The sequence below is a fragment of the Pleurodeles waltl genome, chromosome 12, assembly GCF_031143425.1.
Source record: "Pleurodeles waltl isolate 20211129_DDA chromosome 12, aPleWal1.hap1.20221129, whole genome shotgun sequence".
NCBI lineage: Eukaryota > Metazoa > Chordata > Amphibia > Caudata > Salamandridae > Pleurodeles > Pleurodeles waltl.
The window spans coordinates 103,430,450-103,446,810 of record NC_090451.1 but is presented as its reverse complement, the minus strand read 5'-3'; positions in this window follow the sequence as shown (position 1 = coordinate 103,446,810).

Genomic DNA, 16,361 nt, shown 5'->3' with positions numbered 1-16,361 from the left:
CCCCCTGAACACAAGGCGGGGATGAAGCCTGCTAATTGAAGGCAGTCCTTTGCTCATGGTCCCACGGCACCACCCACCACAGCCGGAGCACTGGTGCAGGACAGACCACAGCATCCCTGCCGTGAAACACTCTGCCTTCTAAGCACAGCAGAGTTAGAAACAAGCATTGGCGAAGCCAGTGGGTCTTTGCAATCTGAGAGATATTGACATTGTCCCTGGGATTTAGCCATGTGCTATTGAGTGGAGTGGATGCATCTGGTGTAAAGTTGAAATATGTGTAGTGTTAATATGTGGCATGGTGCGCATTTATGTGGAGTGGCGATGTTTGGCATGCAGTATCATGTAGTGTAGTTGAATTATGTCATGATGTTTAATTATGTTGTGTGGACTGCAATTATGTGGTGTCGAAATATGTGGGTTGGAGTAGAATTGTTTGTTGCGGAACTGTGTGGCACTCGATGGAGTTATGTATAGTGGAATTATGTGGCATGGTGTAAGGGAAGTGTAGTAGAATTATGTGTAGTGCTAGTGTGTGTTGTGGAGTGGCATGTATTTAGAAGTTATGTGGTGTGGTGTTTAATTGTGTGGCATGATGTGGAATTCTGTGCGGTGGTTTGGATGTATGTGATGTGTAATGGAATTATGTGTTGTGGCTTGGAATTATGTGGAGTTGAATTGTGTTGTGTGAAGTGTAATGGAGTTATGTTGCATGGAGTGGTATTATGTGAAGTGGAATTATGTGACATGTAGCAGAGTAGAAATCTGTGGAGTTTAATTTGTTAGATTATCATTATGTGACCAGCAGCATGCAGAAATCACAGGCAAAAGGGATGGCTTTGTGACTACTACCTAATTGTATGTAGTGTGCAGTAGTTTTCTAAATTCTATGGTATTTTGGCATTTCTGCCTAAAGGTCGAGTGATGTTATTCAAAAGTAAGACTTATTGGCTTTAACAATATTTGTTGTAAAATTCGTCCGACAAAACGTATTGCACCTAAATTACCAGTGGAGTGAAGAAATCACAAACAAGAAGTAAAGCTTTGAGGGGGTCTACCCCCTCCTCTATAAATGGGATAGGGATAGTCTTTGGGTTTCTGCAATTTGATTTTCTTTTTGAAAAAGTGCTCTGATTCAGCAAATGTGGCATTATACAAAACAAAGACCTGTAAAGTCTTCAAACACATGCAGCAGTAAAAGCAAAGCCTTGCTCTATCCCTAGCAATGTCCCCCAAGCATGAAAACTGGAAATGATATGCACTCCGGAAAATCAGCTGCTGTGGGTGAGAGAGCAATTACAACTCGGAACATATCTAAAAATGCCAATCCGAATTACAACAATCAATGTCCTCTTTTGAAGTCCTATCAGAGGCTTCCATGGTTTGAAATATCTCGACTCAATCGAGAATCGCTTCAGCCCTTTATGCTACAAAGCACAAAAGCACCTGATAGAAAGAACTGAAAGCATTCCCCCATGCCCTGCCCCCCCACACCCATTCCCTGCCTACTGCGATTGAAGTGGTTTGCTAACAAACATAAAGATTTGGGCTTAACAGCTCCTTTGAATTCTGCTGACATGCCGGAAGGCGATGCTTAAGTGTCGAGACTGCAGGTAAGCAAAGCTCCTCCCAGCAACTAGAAAGACATTGAACGCAAGCAATTATTTTCTGAAGCAAACTTTGTGTGTAAATAGTTTCTAGTAATCTGACTCCAAGTCGCCACGAGGAAAAGCATGGTGAAAGCGGGCACTATCCCGTGAAACGAGAAGGGACCTCGTGAACCAAGGTTTGACAAACACATCTGAAAAAATAAATTGTGCTGTAATGATGGAAAGCGATGCTATTCTGATGTATCGAGCCTGCAGGGAAGCAAGGCTCCTCCTGGCAACTAGAAAGACATTGAACGCAAGCAATTATTTTCTGAAGCAAACCTTGTGTGTAAATAGTTTCTAGTAATCTGACTCCAAGTCGCCACGAGGAAAAGCATGGTGAAAGCGGGCACTATCCCGTGAAACGAGAAGGGACCTCGTGAACCAAGGTTTGACAAACACATCTGAAAAAATTAATTGTGCTGTAATGATGGAAAGCATTGCTATTCTGATGTATCGAGCCTGCAGGGAAGCAAGGCTCCTCCTGGCAAATAGAAAGGCAGAGAGCGCAAGCCATCATTTTCTTTAGCAAAAATCGTGTGTAAATAGTTTCTTGTAATCCAACTCCAAGTCACCTCTGGGACAAAAGCATGGCGAAAGCAGGCTCTTTCCAGTGAAACAAGAAGGGAAACTCGTGCAGACATGTCTGAAAGAATAAGACGAGATAAGAAAAAGATTTATAGGCTGATTTACAGAAACAGAGCCGGGAGCAAGTGAAAACACAAGCGCTTGTGTGAAGTGCTGTTCAACCAAGTAAAAAGTAATACCTAAAACAGTTCCTAAGTGCAGTGCAGTGGATGGATATAGTAATTGCTCCATGCTCTCAGTGAGGGCTAAACACAGGATGAGGCACAACGCATGCATGCCATGGACAAATTGGGGGAAAGAATATGACAGCGACGGTGAAGCCAGCAAATGGGATGTCTATGGGCAGGCTGAAGCCCACAAAATATATACAACATGTCTCTTCGAGACAGTGCATGCCCAGTATGGCCGAGAACTAAAAACAAATGCTATAAAAACTCTTGAAATCAGACTTTGTTTCATGGTTGTTTCATGGTAGAGATGGAAAAAGCAGGTGGTGTTGTGGCAAACAGTCTTTCTTATGAGTAAGCAGCAGAGCCAAAGTATAAAAAGGGAAAAAAGCTATCCACTATGTGAAAATGCCCTCTTTCCCATCATGGAATACAGGGCTATATGCCTCAGAATGAGCACATATTCAAGTTTGGGACAAGGAAGACAAACAAGGGGAGCTTATAATCATAACAGATTGCTACACTGTGATTTTACCAGATATTGTTCTTTATAGCCAACAGGCAAGATCATTGAATATGACACATGTCAGACAGGAAGAGAAGCCTGCAGGATTGAATGTCTTTTACTGCTGCCGCGCCACATGCTTGTTTTCTATTCGTCTCAGTTTCTTTCCTGTCATAGTTTGCTTATTAACCAGATAAAACTTATATTATATTATATGATATTATATCAATTATATTAGATCTGCCGAGTTCTGCATTGCATGAAAGCTTAATAACTATCACCGAGCAACATTCCTAAAGCTATATTGATGATAGGTCGACTGCATTTAAGAAACTATAACTGTGTTATCTATAACTATAGATGACATAGAGAATGGATCACTCTTGTTTGACATCACTTTCCTTCAAGCGATAACCTCTGGTCTGAGAAAAAAAATAATTAAGGGCATCATTTAGAGTATGGCCTACTGTCTATCAGGGAGGTGGACTTAGTTACCCTGGCCGGACTAAAGCCATGCAAGGACCTCTGTGCCTTCAGAGAAGCTACCTCCATCGACTCCTTTGAACGCACTGAAAGGTTGATGGGTGGATCTCATGTTTCAGGTGGCCGGTCAGAAAGCTTTTTTGTTTTTCAAAAACAAACTCCCAAAGCTAGAGTTAGTTTACGAAAAAACAAAAATTGGCACTCTGGGACTTTCCTACCCAAGTGCGGGGGTCATTAGGTTGAGCCTGCAGGCAGCGCGCATGCGCTGCTGCTTGGCGACCCATTGTGTATAAAACAAAATACTCCTAAAAGGGGCTTTTAGCCCTGCTGTTACTTGCCATCATAATCACTCTTCTTTATATAGCGCAAACTCTTTCAATCCATAGGTACTGGAGGTCTTTAAATGAACTCCAATTACATTAGACAAGTTTACTTCATTTTTTAGGCATGGGGAGAATAAGGGCTTGATTTAGAACACAGTGGACGGGTACTCCCGTCTGCCGAAATCTAAATCCTATAGGATTTAATGGGATTTAGATTCAGTTCCAAAGTCAGCGTGTCTGGCCGAAGCAACACATCAGTCTTCCCTTCCTTTTCCATTTTGCTTCAAGCACCTCACCTGAGGGACGCAGAGGCAGGGGTATGCCTAGATGAAGGTGAAAGAGGCTTGTAATTCTTCTGATGGATTTGGTGTTTTTCTTTAAGTGGTACAGAGCTACTTCCCATCTTTTATCCACTTAAAGCCTAATAAGTAACTGTTGGAAACAGCCCTTTTTGCATACTCTGCACATTTCCCATGGGGCTACATAGGGCCTACCTTAGGAGTGCCTTACATGTACAAAAAGGGAAGGTTTGGGCCTGGGAAGTGGGTACACTTGCCAGGTCGAATTGGCAGTTTAAAATTGCACACACAGACACTGCAGTGGCAGGTCTGAGGCATGTTCACAGGGCTACTCATGTGGGTGGCACAATCAGTGCTGCAGGCCCACTAGTAGCATTTGATTTACAGGCCCTGGGCAACATAGTGCACTTTACTATGGAGGTATGAGTAACTCAAATATGCCAATTATGGAAAAACCAATCATCAATACAATTTACATGGGGTGCACTTGCACTTTAGCACTGATCTGCAGTGCTAAAGTGTGCATAAAGAATAAGACAACAAAACAAATCAGAAAAAATAGGAGGAAGAAGGCGAAAAGTTTGGGGATAATACTGCAAAAAGGGCCATTTCCAACAGTTACGTATTAGGCTTTAAGTGGATAAAAGATGGGAAGTAGCTCTGTACATTTGTATTACAAGTCCTGACAGTGAAATACTGCCAAATTCGGTTTTCACTGTTGCAAGGCCTATCTCTCTTATAGGTTAACATGGGGACTGCCTTTCAATATATTTTAAGTGTAGTTTCCCATTGGGAGCAGATAGAGATGTGGAGTTTGGGGTCTCTGAACTCAGAATTTAACAATACATCTTTTGGTAAAGTTGTTTTTTATATTGTCAGTTTGAAAATGTTGAAAAGTTTTAGAAAGTGGGCATTTTCTTGCTTATACCAGTCTGTGCCTCTGCCTGCTTGTGTATTCCACATCTGGGTCAGGCTGACAGTTGGGCTGTTGTGAATTTCCTCTAGTCAGTGACAAAAAGGGAGCTGGGGTGTAAACGTCATACTTGTATAGCACACTACTCACCCGTTAGGGTCTCAAGGCGCTGTACGCATACCGCTGTGGAACCCCTCCTGGCTTTTCCCTGTGAGGTGCCCACTCCTGGGCAACCTCCAAGGTAACGCCAGGCATCCCAGCGCTGTTGGGGGAGTTGTGGAGATTAAGCAAGCTATTGCCCATAGTTGCAGAGTGGGACCCATGAATTAGATTAGGCACCGATGCAAGAATTATCAGGTCTGAGGAAATTGAGCCCAAGACCTTGCGAGGCAGGAATTGAACCCTGGTCCCGGGCCAGATTTCTGCATCAGGGTCTGCCACTCTAACCATTGAGCCACACTTCTCCACCTCCATAGCCTGATAAGTCTCCTGAGATAGAGTGGGGAGGGAGGAGCCAACACTTACACCTGAAAAGGCTGTGCCTTTCCTCACACAATGCAGTCTGCGACCCCCTGGAGTGTGTCTGGGGCCAGGCCTGGGCAAGGCAGGATCTTGTGAACAACAAAGGCTTTCCTTTGAAGTTTGCCTACTTCAAAGAGAGAAAGGGGTATAAGTAGTGGACCCAAAACTCCAGACTTTTAGAATTTTTCTGGAATCAAGAGGAACCTACCAAGGAGAAGAGCTGGAGGAAGAGTACTGCCCTTTTTAATGTGTTGCTTTGCTGGCTTGGCCTGCAGTTGCTGGTTCTGCCTTAAAAAATGAGGAAAGGGTGAACTTTGCTGTGTATCCTGCTTGAGAGAGTTCTCCAAGGGCTTGGAGTAGAGCTTGTCCCCTGTTGGAAGTCTCAGAGACACCTAAGACTTCAGGTTCATCTGCCTACAGCACTGGGAACTGTGTGTTTTGTTCTGTTCAAGAAGAAAAACCACTGCAAAGACACTGCTGGCCTGCATCGTGACCTGGCGGTGCCACACGCTTCGCACCGCAACCCTGGTCTCATTTACGACGCCACCGAGCCGCTGCTTGCACCGTGACCTGTGGGCCCCGCACTCCGGCATCGCCTTGCTCACACTGCAGCCTGGGTAGCCCCAACGACGACGCTCCTGCCGACTCCGGCGCTGCTGCCTGCACTGTGGCCTGTGGACACCGCTTTTGAGGTACACGAAGCACCGTCCCATCCCACACCGCAGCCCCGGTCCAACGATGCCAGCACCAGTGTCGTGTACAGACATCCATGTCTGCACCGCGACCCGTGGGTGCTGCACGGAGCACGTCCCATGCCGCACACTGACTTGGGCCTACTGACGACAGCGCTTCAGCAGCGATGATGCTGCTGCCTGCACCACGACCTAGTGAAACCACACGTCGCACTGCCCCGCTTCACATCGCAGCCCTGGTCTCAATGACGCCACTGGATGCCGTCACCGAGTCACTGCCTGCACCGCCATCCACGCCAGTGCTCCTGACTTCATCATCTTGGAGCTCGATCTGCAATGCGTGTGACCCCTGCACCGACTCCGAAACCGACACCGCAACGCCGCTCTCCAGATCTCATTGTGAGGATCATGATGCCCTGCATTTCCACGGTACTGTCTGCGGGTCTTCCTGAAACCGTAGCTAGCCCGCAATGCCACGGCTGGCCTGAACTGTTTGCTTTGTTGATGACGATGCTGTGATAGCCCCAGGTGGAGCTATCGAATTCAAGGAACTGTATTTTTAAGTTAATTCTTGCTAAATTCATAGCTTTATTACTGTATGTTGGATTTTTCTCATTTTGGTCTTGTTTTACACAGATAAATATTGGCTATTTTTCTAAAAATGGTGTGGTGTCCTTTTGTAGTGTTTTCACTGTGTTACTGTGTGTCATGTGCAAATGCCTTACATATTGCAGCCAGTCCTGACGCTGCTCAAAGCACCATCAGGATTGGCTGCGAGCGCCCAGCCAGGGTACTCCCAGTCAGACTGGGAGCCTGTGCAGGCTCTCTCCAGCCCGGCAACTGTGTTGCCGGGCTGGAGAGAGCCCTCTGCGCATGTGTGTTTGGCCGACCCGAGACAGCTGGCCAAACACACATGCGCTCTGAGGGGGAGAGCTGAGCGCTCCCCGTCACACTCGTCACCCTGTGGCCCCGCCCGGAAACAATAATAAACACTGTTTATTGTCGGTTCCTTGTAAAGGTTTTGCAACTGCCGCTGCTGGCAGGGGGGCAAGGCTCCTCCGCCCTCATGGAGGAGCTGCCCCTGGCTACCACAGAAGACGGAAACGGTCTTCCGCAGCTGTGGAGCAACCCTATAAAAGGTATAACTTGAGGCAAAGCAAAGATGGATTTAGGGAGGCATATGTTCCCTGCAGCACTGTTGCACTTTAAAGACAAGCCAATGGATTTTGGCTTTGTCAGTGTTTTCTTCGCTATGTTGCACAGCAGCACAGCTGCTGTGCTTCATGACTAAAAGTAAAAAAAATAGCGCTGTGACGCAGTCAACGCTAGCCACTTTATAACACTTTATTTTTACTTTCAACCAGCCACGCAGCTGTACAACATGGTAAAGAAAACATTAACAAAGCCAAATAGCTTTGGGTTTTGGCTTGTCAATGTTTTTAAAGCCATGGTGTACAGATGCATGCCTGCTGTGTAGCATGATTGAAATTAAAACAAAACCAAAGCACTTAAATGCGTAACGCGGAAAAGCACTATAATGCGTAACGCGGAAAAGCACTATAATGCGTAACGTGGCCACTGTTGACAGTCATAGTACTTGTTTTAAACACTTTAACCAATGCTACACAGCAGAAGTATTGTTGCACAGCATAGCTGAAAAACACTGACAAAGCTAATAGCTCCCACATAGGCGAGACCTATTGGTTTTGCCAATGCTTGTTTTTCATTCTTCAGTGTTTTGCTGACAATCCTGAACAGGGAAAAAAAGTGCATCAGCCCGTCCACTCCCAATAGGGCGGAATGTCCGATCATCTACGCTGCGGCCATCAACTCCAAGGCTGTCAGTGTAGGTTTTCGGTCGGCAGAGCCAGCAGGGAAACATGACTCCCCGCCCCACTAGAAACACAGCGGGTGGACCACCAGTTTGGCGGACAGGACTCTCCACTAAAAATGAGCCGAAGTGCCATGTTCACCAATCTCTAAATCAGGCCTTAAATAATTCCCGGAGAGTCCGCTGGGCCCAAGTGATGAATCTGCATTGCTTTAGGTTGACTCACTCTGACAGCTTGGGACGAGTTCTTGAGGTGCCTCGAGGCAGATGGTTAGCACCGAGCTGTCTCGCCCGTGCAGGCCCAGGCTGTGGTAGCCGCGCAACTCGAGGAGCTACCCTTCCGCTGCCAGACTGCCAATGCACTGGTGAGTACTTCTGCATCTCCAGTTAGCAGGCCCTACACTCTGGGCCTGTTGCATGCGTCTTTGAAGAGGGTACACACAGCATTTCGTGCTGAAAACCTGCACACAAGGATTTGTTTTTAAAAGTTTCGCTGCACTACTTTAAACTGGGCAAAGCACTCATAAAAGCAAAGCATGAAAAGCAGAAATATTACTCAAATTCTTTAGCTGCTTTGTCCAACATCATAGTTCTGTGCTTGTAAAGCATTTTCCCTATGGGTGTGGTATTCTTCATTTTAGTTTTCACAGCGCCTTCTCTCAGCTCGTCCTCTCCTTCTCCCGGCCGTTTACCACCCTCTTCAGATCTTCTCCCCTCCTGTCTTCCCCAAGTGCCCTTCTGTCCGTCTCTCCCTTTCTTTGTTTTACCCCTTCCTGAAAGTCCTCTCCCTGTTCTGACTACTACTATTCCTTTCCTCCTCACATTTCATCCCCGCTCTTCACTCCACCCCTCGTTCTCTCGCGAGGTTTGTGTTTCAGGTGTTTGGTTGTCAAATTAGCTCTTTCCTCTGGGCTTTAAATAAAACACGTCTGCGACAAAAAACTATAGGTGTGGTTCCTTCTGTAAACAAAGTGTCCAAATGTCTGGAACACAGTCTGCAATTTTAAGCATAAATAGAAACACTTGGGTTTATGAGGGCGGATCTGAAGAGAGTTGAACGGAACTGCTTTTCCAACATAATTTTCAGTGACTCTAAAGGTTGTTGCCCATTTCTGAAAAGAAAAGCGTTGTGCAATCCCCTCTTTTCTTTTTTTTTTTTTTCAATTCTTTATTAAACTTTTATAAGTGAACAAATAATTATAGATTGTACAAAAAGATAAAGAAAGAACTTAGATTCACATTAAAGAGATTCCAGTGTACATTGAGATGTTTAGATATTTTCCATAAATAAAACATTGTTAATTATATTATATCTGATATTCCTGACAGAGAAATAATAAGCAAATATATATTATGTCAAAATGATAAAATATATTATTACAAAGTTACACTTGTCTACAACCTAACTAGAGAAGAAATAGAAAAAAATTATTGTCAATAATGTTGAAAATATAATAATAGCATGAGATATTGTTTGTGAATTATTGAACATTTAAAGAAATACACAAGAGAAGTGAAAATATTAGCTAGTCAAAAATACATTCCATATTTGGTCAAATTGTTGTAAGTTATCGTTTAATTTATATAGCATTCTTTCAAACTGTGCAATATCAAACATATCCTTTAACCACATTTGAGTAGATGGTAAAACATTAGATTTCCAAAAACGCAATATATTAACTTTGGCTACACTAATTGCAGTAGGAAGCCATCTATATAGATGTGAGGAAAGTGTACCTAGACCTTGGGTATCATGTAGTAAAAATAGGCGAGGTGATTGTGGGGAGATATTGGGCAATACTTTCCTTAAATATTGTGATATTTGTATCCAGAATGGTTGGAGTGCAGTACAGTCCCATAGGATGTGAACGATATCACAATTGGTTTGGTCACATCTCCAGCAATTGGAATCATTACTAAGTTTAGCAGAGTAGAGTTTCGAAGGTGACCAATGCCATCTGTGTAAAATTTTGAAGTAATTAAGTTTCATCCTTGCATCCCGAATCCCGTTATTATAAATCTCTAAAAGTTTAGCCCAATCTTTATCTGTATAGGTAATGTTAAGTCGTGTAGACCACCAAGATTGTAGGTCTTTGGATGTATTATCTGAAAAAGATTTATCAATTAGTAAAGAATACAGGCCAGATACCGTGCCTTTAAAATTTCTCCATATATAAATATGGCGTGCAATGGATGAGTGAATCAAAAGGTCTGAATTCAAGGATGTTATAGTGTTTAAAATCGATGTTAGTAGTATATAGTTATGAAGTTGTGAGGTCGGGAGTCGATGTGTTTCTTGAAGTTGTGTAAATGATTTCAAAGAATTGTTTTGATTATATAAGTCTGATATGTTGTTGACTTTACATTTTTTCCAGATAAACCAATTTAGCTCTTTTCCTTTATGTATAATCGCTGAGTTATTCCATAACGGAGCATTTAAATGTATATGGACATTACAGTTTATAATTTTATGTGCTTTTTGCCATGCTAATTGGGATGAATATATAATTGGATTGGAGGATGGGGAGAATTTAGGACTTTTAGTATAATAAATCGCCAAAGAAGTGGTAGTTTTCAATAAATGTTGTTCCAATTTGACCCATATAGGTATCTTATCTTTCTCAGATATCATGGAGGTCGAGTGAGATAATTGTTGTGCTATCCAGTAAGTTTCCAGGTGTGGGAGTCTAAGGCCACCTTTTAGGGAGGATGAGTGTAATTTCGCACCACTTATACGGGGGGTTTTCCCTCCCCAAATGAAACGGCTTATTAGAGAGGTTGTATTCTTAAAAAAAATCGAAGTAAGGGGGAGTGATAGCATGTTAAAAACATAATTAAATTTCGGAATTGTGTTCATTTTAATAATCTGCACTCTTCCCCATAATGACAGATTCAGTTGAGACCATCTAACAAAGTCTCTTTTAAGTTTGTCTATAATGGGGTTCAAATTATCCATCGCAATATTTTTTAGTCCTGTATTGAGAAGGATCCCAAGATATTTCAGTTGAGATGATTTCCAATTGAAAGGTAGATCCCCTAAAGTTGTTGAAGTGGTACAGGTGTTCATTGGCAAAGCTTCACATTTAGACCAGTTGATCTTATATCCAGAGAATGCCGAGAAGTGTGTTAATAAATCAATCAGAGCGTTAATTGAGGTATTTGGGTTGGATAATGTGAGTAGAATATCATCAGCATAATAAAAAGCTTTTATCTCACCGGATAAAGTAGCGATACCGTGTATATTGATATTTTGCCTGATTGCAATAGCTAAGGGTTCTAATGCTATGAGGAATAACAAGGGAGAGAGAGGACATCCTTGACGGGTTCCACGTGAGATTTTAAAGTAGGGGGAAGTGAAGCCATTGCAAGTAATCGTAGCTGTAGGGGAGTTATACATTCCTTTAGCAAGCGTAATAAAATCTGGACCTATACCCATTCTATCCATGGTACGGAATAAATATCCCCATTCTACTCTATCAAATGCCTTTTCAGCGTCTAAGGATAAAAGGATATTTTTGTCTAGTTTATTACGTTGTTGCCATAACAGGTGCAGGATGGTTCGTAGATGGTTAGAGGAGGAACGCGATGGAACAAATCCTACTTGTGAGGGATGTATGAGAGACGTGATGACTGAATTTAATCTTGTCGCTAATATTTTGGCCAAGATTTTAATATCAGAATTTATTAAAGATATGGGTCTATAGCTGGAGCATTCCAAAGGGTCTTTATCGGGTTTAAGAAGTACTATAATGCGCGCTCTTAGAAATTCAGGTGGGAAGTGGCCTTTGATTAGAGATTCATTAAAAAAGGAGTGTAGAATTGGAATAATTTGAGTTTTTGTGATTTTATAGAATTCTATGGGGAAGCCATCTTCTCCCGGGGCTTTATTTGTAGCTAGACATTCAATAGCTTTAGCTATCTCTTCTATTGATATATGTTCTTCTAATCTTTGCTTCTGTTCTTGAGACAATCTTGGGATTTTTAATTTTTTAAAGAATTCATCTTCCACTAATGTATCTTCACAGTTCAAGGAGGTATAGAGTGTTTCATAGTATTGTTGAAATTGAGTTATTATATCCGTAGGTAGGGTAAGTAAGTCATTTGAAGAGTTCCTAATAGCAGAAATCGTTCTAGACGATTCTTGTTGGCGTAATTGATAAGCTAAAAGACGTCCTGCTTTCTCCCCCCTTTCATAATGACGTTGTCGTATCAGGAATAAGCATTTTTCAGCTTGAGAGGTATATAAATTATTAAGTCTAAACTTAACTGATAATAATTTTTTTAGAAGGATAGGTGATTCTGATTTATTATAATCTTTCATAAGCGATTGAGCTTCTTGTTCCAATGAAATCCTCTCTGCGTTAATTTTTTTTTTAAGTAGATAAGAATCCCTCATAATCATTTCTCTAATGACAGCCTTGCCTGCACCCCATAATACGCTTGCATCTGTGACGGAATCTTTATTCTCATCTAGAAACTGATCCACGTGTTGACATAGATCTAGTTTAGCTTGTGGTGTTTTATACATTGAAGTATTAAATCTCCAATGAGTTCTAGGTGATTGAGTAAGTCCAATATTGATGTGCAGATCTATTAAATCATGATCAGATATACTACAAGGAGTAATTCCTGCATGTGAAATTGACTGTATCAATGTTGGTGATGTTAAAAAATAATCTATTCTAGAACGAATGGAGTGTGCACTGGATGTAAAAGTATAGTCTCTGTCATGCGGATGCAGTAAACGCCAAGGTTCTTGTAGAGCAAAGTCAACCATAAGATCTTTCAGGATATATCTGTCGGTGGAATGATGGGTATCTGGTTTACCAGATTTGTCAATAAATGGGTCTATTGTAACATTCCAGTCTCCACCAATCAGTACTTTGGTGGGTCCAAAAGATGAAAGTAATCTAGTAATTTTTGAAATAAATATCGTTTTGGAATCAGTAGGTGCATATATTGACCCTATAATCATATGGCAGTTTCTGACACGTATTTTAACGAATGCATATCTGCCTTCATCATCTGTCCAGGTTTGTAAGATTTTATATGGTAGGTTTTTATTGAAAAGGATAGCCACTCCACATTTCCGGATGGGTGTGGCGGTATCCATAGGATTTTTATGAGTTATATTGGCGTGTATTACTTGACCTATCCATTCTCTCTGCAGTTTCTCACTTTCTGATTCAGTAAGATGTGTTTCTTGTAATAAAGCAATATCTGGTTTTTGTTGGCCAAGGTAACTAATTATTTTTTTTCTCTTAATAAAGTGCGTCAAACCGTTAACATTTAAAGATGCAACATTCAGAGATTTTAACTTGTTAGAAGACATATTATAGCGATATCAAAAAATATTTAAAAAAAACCCCCAAAAATAGAAATATATAATGCCAATCTATGAAAGTGAATAAAAGAAGTAGAAAAGTTGAGAGAACAGAATATGAGGAGAGAAGATTTTTTTTTTTAGAATATTAGGATTATAGTTATGTAATTATATGAGATTTGAATCTTTAACCCAATATGGATTCGTTGAAAATGTAGTAACAGGAAAGTATCACTTATCAGAAGAGTTGTTTATTACTGAACTGTCCAACTTAATAGATAAGACAGTATGTACACTGAGTGATTGAACTTTAGTCAGGGGATAGAAGCCTGGAAGCTGTGAAAGGAAGATAGAGAAGAGGAAAAAAGGAGAGGGAACACTATTGTTAGGACACAGAGTATATTTTCCTACGTCATAGATATAGCGAATCACCCCTCTAGGATTAATATACTGGACTTTACTCATGGTTTGATGGGAGATCTGGATTTGTCTCTTGGGTGATTTTTTTTCCATGCCTTAAATTTACCACCATGTGTCCACTGTCGCTGCACAGGTATCCATTCACCTTGATCTGTATCCTCTGCAGAGATAGAAGGTGTAGGTTCTATAATGTCTGTATTTGAGGTAGATTTGTGTTCCATTTCAGTGTCTTAATCATCAAGGTCATTCAAAAAGGATTCTAGATCGTGAGGGTCAAAATATTCTTTAGTTTTCCCTTGAAAAGTCACAATCATGGTGGCAGGTTCCAAAAGGCCATATTTGATCTCTCTTTTCTTTAACCTAGTACGTAAATTTAGAAATTGTTTCCTTTTGAAATTTGTAGGTGCAGAAAAATCTGCTGTAATTATTATCTGGGATGAGTCATATTCATAAGGACCATGTTTTTTGGCGGCCATTATGATTTGACGAGCCTGTTGATAATGTAAACAGCATGCCAAAACATGTCTAGGTCTCGTAGATGATGTGATTCCACGTGAACGTACACGGTGCGCTCTTTGAAAGTCAAGTGGCTGTGAAAAGGTAATTTTCATTAAGGTCGGAAGAAAAGTGGTCAAGAAGTCCAAAATATTGTCCTTTTCTATTTGTTCCGGAAGACCAATGATACGTAGATTATTCCTTCTGCTTCGGTCTTCTAACTCAATCACTTTTTGTTGCAGGTATCCAATATCTTGACTATTGTCAGGTATCTTGTCGATGAGGTTTTCAACAGCCGAGAGGCGAGCATCCGTTGATTGCATATTAATCTGGAATTTTACAACTTCATTCCTCAGTCCTTGGACTTCCATGGTATTAGTGGATACTGTGTGTTCCAAAGAGGAAATGGACGATCTTATGACTAGAAGTTCTTTCAGGATAGCATCCATATTCGTTGTAGATGCAGCAGTGGATTCAGCCATTATGTGCTGTGAGTTTGCAATCCCTGGTACAGCTTGTAAGGCTGCGCTATATGATAGTTGACGCACAACTTTAGGGTCTGACATGTATGATAACTATTACGTTCCAGAAACTTATTTATGATTGGTATCAAAGTTGCCTTGAAAAGGTAAAGCCCACTGTGTAGTGTCTTCAATGAGAAAAGAGAGCAAGATTTTTCCAGATTTAGTTTGTAAGTTCAATATGAGTTGTACTTTTGATGTGTAGCCCCATATATTTGACGGAGCATTACTGTTGGGAAGGGAAAAAAAAATAAAAATACGAGGTTGCTTGGGCAACGCTTTGTGTCACGTTTGAATAAAGAACCGATATATCATTTGTTGATAACGAGTCTGGAGTGGATTTTATTTTTGCAAAGTTTAATTGTCATGTAGATTTTATGATTTACTACACTACAGTAGTATTGTTTAAATTGTAGAAACTGAACAAGTAACTTTGTTGATTTTTAATGCAGTCTTAGTACACTTTTTCTCTGGAGAAGAGATCAATGAAGGAAAAAAAAAAAAAAAAAAATGGGAAAAACTGAATCCTTTATACAATCACCCAAGTAGATGTCGACTGCAGATGCTGAAATTAAGAAGAGCACTTATATTCAATGTCCGAACATTTTAGTAACCTTCCAGGGTGAGAGAGAAAGTCTCAGGCATATAAGTCCACGTTATTCGTTTCGTTTTTATAAGCTTTAAATTATATCTTTTCCCCTTGTTCCTACGTTTCTATCCTCATCTCCTTGTTTTTCTCTTTTTTCTTTCTTCCTTCTTCTCCTTCCTTTTAAAAAAAAAAAAAGTGAAGTAGTATTGTCATACAAATAAACAAGTTCAGAGTGTGTGCTTCTTACTTATTTAACGATATCTGGTGCATCGTGGTTGCATTATCCAAAAGTTATGGCTCGGAAAGTTACATTGCATGTCTGAATTTCCTTTCGTGACTTTCGATTTGAAGGGAGCGTCGTTCAAGTCCACATTTCCCCCTATTGTATACTGTGCACTGTATATTTTAAGATTTTTTGCATTATGGGGTTAGCGTGGAGTGCACAACCGATGATAGCTAGATGGCAAGCATTATTGTTATTGAAGAATGCAAAGAAAGAAATACCGTTTTGTCTTGGTGCTCCTGTCTTGGTGCTCCGATTTCCTTATCTTTGTTTCCAAGGGAGCATCAATAAACTCCACAGCAGTAAAGGCTGTGCATGAAGACTTCGATCAAAGTGAAGATAAGGCGAGTCTTATTTAAATTTTCCAGCTTCAGTAGTTTCCTGTGGGGTTCCGATGATCTATTTTTGGCTTTTTTATGTAGTTTGACGGGGAAAAAGCATGTTTAGTCCCCTTCCTTCTCTCCGTTCTGTCTGGCTCTAGAATTGAGCCGCCATCTTCCTTGGCACTTGGCTCCGCCCCCTCGCAATCCCCTCTTTTCGATAACCTGCTCCCACAGGGACCCACCACTGCAGCTGCTGAACGTGCCAGGAGATGACAAAGAAAAACACAAAGACACTGCAACTTGACGTACACACCCATCCATGTGTCCAACCACCTTTCCTTGCAAAGCAGTGTTTCCTTAAAATGTTTAAATCTGTCTTTGTATGTTTGTATATGTCTATAGCTAAATATACACATAAATATATATGTGCACGTGCAT